The sequence below is a fragment of the Otolemur garnettii genome, unplaced genomic scaffold, assembly GCF_000181295.1.
Source record: "Otolemur garnettii isolate 467f Iridium unplaced genomic scaffold, OtoGar3 scaffold00233, whole genome shotgun sequence".
NCBI classification, from domain to species: Eukaryota; Metazoa; Chordata; class Mammalia; order Primates; family Galagidae; genus Otolemur; species Otolemur garnettii.
In genome coordinates this window covers 1,287,815-1,294,789 of record NW_003852628.1, presented here as the reverse complement: position 1 = coordinate 1,294,789, position 6,975 = coordinate 1,287,815, and positions in this window count along the sequence as shown.

Below are 6,975 nucleotides of genomic sequence, written 5' to 3'. Positions count from 1 at the left end.
AGATGCACCATTTTATAGAAGGGAGATGTGAGGCAGGATAATTGACATAACTCATCTCAAATCAGAGAGCCAGACACACAACTTGAATCTTCCTTCACTGCCGTGCTCTAGTGTAGCGATGCTCCACTCAGCACACAGCCCTGGAGGGATCCTGAGAACACTATTGCTGGAACTGAATCCCGGAGTCTGTGATTCACTGGGGTCGGGGTTAGAAATCTGCATTTCTCAGAGGGCCCCAGGTGACGCTGATGCTCCTGGTCCAACTCCACACTTAGAGAACTACTATGCTGGGATTACAGCTGTGAGACACTGCGTGGCCTAGACAGAACAATTCTTCAAAGGAGCAGATGAGAACTTGGTGTGCAAAAGTGCTGTGGCATCAGCCTACCTGAGTTTGAGGCTGTTCTGTTGCTTTAATAGTTTTTACAATTATGGCACTGTGGGAGGCCAAGGCAGGTGGATTTCCCTGAGTTCAGAAGTTTGAGACCCGGGTAAATGAGAGTCAGACCCCATCTCTACTAAAAATAGAAAAACTAACCAGGCATTGTGGTGGGCACCTGTAGTTCCAGCTACTTGGGAGGCTGAGGCAGGAAGATCACTTCAGCCCAGTTTGAGGTTGCTGTGAGCTAGCCTGATGCCATGGCACTCTAGCCTGGGCAACAGAAAGAGGCTCTGTCTCAGAAACAAAACAAGCAGGAGAGATCCATGGTGTATACTATACACCAGCAGAGTAGTTGAAGCAGTTTAAGAGGCTGTGCTGGTGGCAGGGTGTATTAAGAGAAGAACTTCAAAGCTGGCATCACAGTCCAGTTCAAGAGTATCAAATGTGGGCCGGGCGAGGTGGCTCAGGCCTGTAAACCTAGCACTCTGGGAAGCTGGGGTGGGTGGACTGCCTGAGCTCAGGAGTTCGAGACCAGCCTGGGTAAGAGTGAGACCTCGTCTCTAAAAATAACTGGGTGTTGTGGCAGGTGTCTGTAGTCCCAGCTGCTTGGGAGGCTGAGGCAAGAGAATTGCTTGAGCCCAAGAATTTGAGGTTGCTGTGAGCTGTGACACCACAGTGTGCTACTGAGGGTGACAAAGTAAGACTCTGTCTCAAAAAAGAAAAAACATATATAAAATGTGGACAACCCACATCTTACTTGTCATTTACTAATTCAGTATATTTACTGACCCTATGGCAGGTTCTGGAGATAATGTGATGAACAAGACAGACTTTGCTCCCTCTTCATGGATTTATTAGTGTGAAGAGGGAGAAAGACACACAGCAGCTGACATCACGGTCAGAGCCAGGATGGGGGAGATGCAGGCAGAGGTGTCAAGGCTAAGATGGGGAACCCAAGGAACTGTGGGAGCCCAGGAAGGGCACCTGACCCACGCTGGGGGGGCCTAGGGGAGGTTCTCAGAGGAGGTGGCATCTTAGTTAAGACCTGAAAAATATATAGAATTAGTTGTGGGGAGGAGGGTGCAAGAAAGAGGAGTGCTCCAAAAAGATGGAAAGGCATGTCTAAATGCTTAGGGGTTACAGGGAGTCTGCTGTATTCTAGACTACCATGATCCAGTAAAAACATAATGTCAGCCATAAATGGAATTTTGAATTTTCTAGTAGCCAAATTAGAAAAAGACACAGATGAAATTAATTTTAATATATTTTATTTAACCCAAGATATCCAAACTATTATCATATCAACATGTGATCAATATAAAATTTTTTTTTGTATCAAGTCTTTGAAATCTAATGGGTATTTTACACTTAAGTACACCTTGAGTCACGCTAGCTCTAATTCAAGTGTTCAACAGCCACGGGTGGCTAGTGGCTGCTGTACCAAACAGCACAGCAAGACTGTTGCTACACAAAGCCTTGGCATCACCTGGGAATTTGCCAGAAATATAGAATCCCTGGCCCTTTCCTAGACCTACTCAAGCGGAACCTGCATTTTAACCAAATCCCAAGGGATTTATATGCACATTAAGGTCTGAGTAAAATATGCTTAGAACACTTCTGTGGCTTCCAACTGCCCTTATGATACATGCCCAGGTCTTGAGCCCAGCATTCATTCATTTGTCCATCCATTCAGCACACATTTACTGAGCACTTACTGAGTGCCAGGCCCTGTGCTGGGTGACGCTAGGGACATAGCAGGGACAAAGACAGTCCTAATTCCTGCCCTCCTGCAAATGATAAATTTGGCCCCAGGCAAATAATAAACGAGTACCAGGGAGGCACCTGTGGCTCAGTGGGTAGGGTGCCAGCCCCATATACCGAGGGTGGTGGGTTCAAACCCAGCCCCGGCCAAACTGCAACAAAAAAATAGCCAGTGTTGTGGCGGGCGCCTGTAGTCCTAGCTACTCAGGAGGCTGAGGCAAGAGAATCACCTAAGCCTGAGAGCTAGAGGTTGCTGTGGGCTGTGATGCCACAGCACTTTACTGACGGCAACCAAGTGAGACTCTGTCTCCAAAAAAAAATGAGTACCCAAATCATTGTTTCATTTTGACTACGGTGAACAGGATATGCTCAATGAGAAGTTACAGTGTGGAAGGAGTGTTAAGAGAAGCTGGATCTGGTTTGGGTGGAGAGGGATCCAGAAAATGAACCCAATGAGGTAAGAAGCCACGATCATGGCAAAAGCCACAAGCAGATTAAATGTCCTACTGCAGGGGAGAGGACTGCCAAGCAACCCCAGCCTGCCCATGGTCATTAAGAAGGATCATTTTCAGGCTTCAGAACAACGTGGAGAGACACCTGGAATATAGAGTTACAGAAGACAAGCCAGGGACAGCGCTGGGGTGATCATGCCATGCTGCACACACCTGTCTGTATTTGAAAAGGAGCAGAAAGGGCAGAATCAGGAAAAGTGGTCAATTTGGTGGTGGGGGAATGACCTGAGGCAAAGAATTTGGTTATTTTTTCTTTTTGGCCGGGGCTGGGTTTGAACCCACCACCTCTGGCATATGGGGCTGGCGCCCTACTCCTTTGAGTCACAGGTGCCACCCTGGTTATTTTTTCTTAAAATAAAAAGTCCTTTTATAAAATATATCTGGATTTGCTTTGAAAATAATTAAGTAGAGGAAAAAAATGCACAGGATATGGAGGAAACAAGAACAGCCATACACTGGTAATTGGTGAGGTTGGGTATACGTTTGAAATTCCCTCTCCCCCAAAAGAGTTAAAAGTGTTTTTCTTTACAATTGGGGATGTTGAAAAAATTTCTAGGAGCTGGAAAGGAGATTAATTTAAGCCCCTCTTCCAAAAAGAGGCAGCTGTAAGATCAGCCATATGAGTGAGGGTCTCCTTTAATTATGAAGCAATGGTGGCTAAAGGCACACATGCTGGGACTGGGTTCTCTTGGGTTCAAATCCTGGTGCAGCTGCTTACTTACTAGCTGTGGCATCTGAAGCAATAGATTTAAACTCCAAAATGCCTCACTGAGAAATTGGGGTAGTAACAGTAGCTACTCCCTACAGATTGGGTGAGGGTTACTGAATTAATGTAGGTTAAGGGCCTAGAACAGTGTCTGGCATGAAGGAGGCACCATACAAGTGTTGGCTTACTATAAAAGCCTGTGCTAGCCAAGATTTAAACAAAGTGTTTCAAAGCAGATACATTTGTAGTCTCTTTACAATGAATTCAACATCCCAATATTCACTGATAGCAGACTGGAAGACAAGATTCCTCCCAAGCCCCCTATATGCTGGTCATTTTCCTTTTAACATGTATAAAATCCTGGCCAGGCACAGTGGCTCACACCTGCAATCTTAGCTCTGTGGGAGGCTGAGGCGGGTGGATTGCTAGGGCTCACAATCCTTTTATACAATTCAGTTGTTGCAAATACTCGCAGGTCACTGTTTAAATACCCTATAGGTCATGTTTACAAGGATAATTATGAAAATTCCTTCAGTTGATGTGAATCAAAAGGAAGCTTACAAGTACTGGTGGTAACTATTATAGTGTAAAGGGAACCATACCTCTGTTCTCTTCCTAACTCTGTGAACTTTTTAAAGTAATAGAGTGATTCCTGAAAGGATTTTTCCTCTTAAGCTGAAATGCAACGTGATTTACTTTCCTGTTAACTTTTTTCCCTTATAACAGTTTTAACTGGGCTAAAGGGTGAGATGGGAGGCTGGGAGGCTGGGAGGCTGAGAGCCCAGGGAGGAGACCCAGGACAAGTGGGAGAGGACAGCACTGGACCAAGGCAGAGCAGTAAATGAGAAGAGGGCAGGTGTGAGACGTCCATCTAGAAGTCCTAGAGGCCGAGCTGCAGAGGTTGATGGGCCCAGCTGTGGGTGGGGATGGGGAGGGAGAAATCCAGATTGGGGCCCAGGTTCTCTCTGGGAACCTGAAGCATGGAGGGGCCACCCTGAGACAAGGACCGAGAGGGAGAGTGGGTTTGACATTTGGGACATGGTGTTAAGGCCCAAGAACCACCAGGTTGGGGGGCAGAGGTCCACAAAGTCTCAGGATCCTCCAGGTCCAGGGGCTCAGAGAAGAGATCAGTGCTAGGGCAGAGCATGGGCATCATCAACATAGACAGGAAAGAGACCATGAAAGAGGGCAGAAAGGTACAGGGAAGTGAGAGGAAGGAACAGCCTTCCACATTTAAAGGATCCGTGAAAACAGGGGAACCTGCAAACAAGCAAAACACAGGAGAAATGTCAGGGGACAGCGGACACACGGAAACCAAGGAGAAGGTGGCAAGGGTCAATGCTGTCCATTTTTGCCAAGATGACCAATAAAATGGACACTAAAAAGGGCCCACTGCAGGTACCACCTGTGGCTCAGAGGAGTAGAGTGCCAGCCCCATATGCCAGAGGTGGCGGGTTCAAACCCAGCCCCAGCCAAAAATTGAAAAAAAAAAAAAAGTGCTCACTGAGCCAGGCTTTTCACTGTCAGGGAAAGAATGACTTAGTGTCAGCCACATCGGTAATGAACTCATGCTTATTTTTATACATCATTCTCCAATAAAAGGAACCCGTGATCCCTGGAGAAACAGCCAATTCCAGGGCTGGGGAAGAGAAAAAATAACATGAACCTGGGATATTTTATATCGCCACAGAGTAAGAAGGCACTCAAGGGTTAAAAAAGAAACTAAACAAACAAATAAAAAAAACCCCACACGCACAGTAAAAACCACAGGAGCCAACCTGGAAAGAACCCTGATGAATAAGGCTGGAACAACCTCAGCAATAAAGATTACAAAAGTATTAGGTTATACTCAAAAAATAAAATAAATATCCATGAGTCCACATTGATATAATGATTATATAAATAAAAATAAATGAAGTAGAAGGGACAAATCTCCCAAATAGAATTCTAAATAATATAGAAGAAATGAGAGACATGGAAAATCACTGTCTTAATTGCTATCGGCCAGATCCACAGAGGAATGCTAACAGTAGTGGGTAAAAAATTTAAGAAGAAACAGGACGAATACATTGCCTCAAAGTATCGTCTCCAAATTTATTAATGACTGTGGCAGTATTAACATATGATGACAGATTCTTTGATATTTTTGTCTCCTGGAACTGGAGCTTAATGCCCTTTTCTTTGAGTGTGGGCTAAATTTCACGACTTGCTTCCAACAGATAATAGAAGGGAAAAACAGTATTATAGTTTAAAGAAAAGACTATAGACACTAGCTTCATGAAGTGATCAAGGTTAATACCACCTCAGTGAGTATTCTTCCCAAAAGCCTAAAATCTCAGAAAAATATGAAACCCAGACGGAGGGATGCTCTGCAAAATACCTGACCAGTACTCCTCAAAACCAAGGTCATGAAAAATAAGGACTGAGAAACTGTCACAGATTGGAGGAGACATGAGGAATAAATGCAACATGGTGTCCTGGATTGGATCCTGGAACAGAAAAAGAACATTAGTGGAAAAACTGCTGAAATATGAATAAAGGTTGGAGTTTAACAGAATACTAATAAACGTTAATTTCTTAGTTTTATTCTTTTCTTTTTTGAGACACAGTCTTACTCTGTTAGCCTCGGTAGAATGCTATGGAGTCATAGCTCACAGCAACCTCAAACTCTTGGGCTGAAGTGATCCTCTTGCTTCTCAAGTAGCTGGGACTACAGGTGCCTGCCACAACGCCTGGCTATTTTTTTTAGAGATAGGGTCTCGCTCTTGCTCAGGCTGTCTGGAACCTGTAAGCTCAGGGCAATCCACCTGCCTCGGCCTCCCAGAGTGCTAGGATTACAGGCAGGAGCCACCTCACCTGGCCTTAATTTCTTTGTTTTGTTTGATACATGTGCCCTAATTATGTAAAGTGCTAATATGAAGGGGAACCAGGGATAAGTATATGGGAAGTCTCTGTATTATCTTTGCAACTCTCTTGTAAATCTAAAAATATCTAAACTTATTAAATAAAGCTTGAAACAATTTTTTTAAAAGTTTCTATTGACTTGGCTACAAGTGGTCACCAGTAAAAGTTCTCACTTACCCTTTGTTTGACTCTTCCTTCAGCTCTCATCCAAAGTGCTCCCTACTCCAGGAAGTCCTTCTTAACAGCTTTGGATGGGGCCACCCCTGGGCTCCCACAGCTGCTTTGCCAGGGCCTCCCTACCCCTGCTCTGACCACTGCCTGCTATTGGGGTTATCTCCCCCACTGGACTGAGAGCTCAGGGTGGAGGCTATCTCAGCTATCGCTGTGTCTCTCTCAAGTTAGGAGTTAATGCACGGCTCCCTAACTATTCTGGGACCACCTATGGGCAGGCAGAAGCTTCTACCTCCCCAAACATGGAACCTTCCCCCGCCACCCACCTGCCATGTACCCCAATATGTCAACTGTTAGAAATGCATTATAACTTAATATCAGGGGGTGGCTTCCCAACCCAAAGCCCTTCCCAAAAGACGTCATTTCTGTAGGAATCCTCTCGCTACAGTGAGTTCATCAGGGTTGGACACTGAACTCTGGCAATCCAATTCCTATCTGGGGAATTTGGGATGGGAACAGAGAGGTTGTGCGGAATTAAG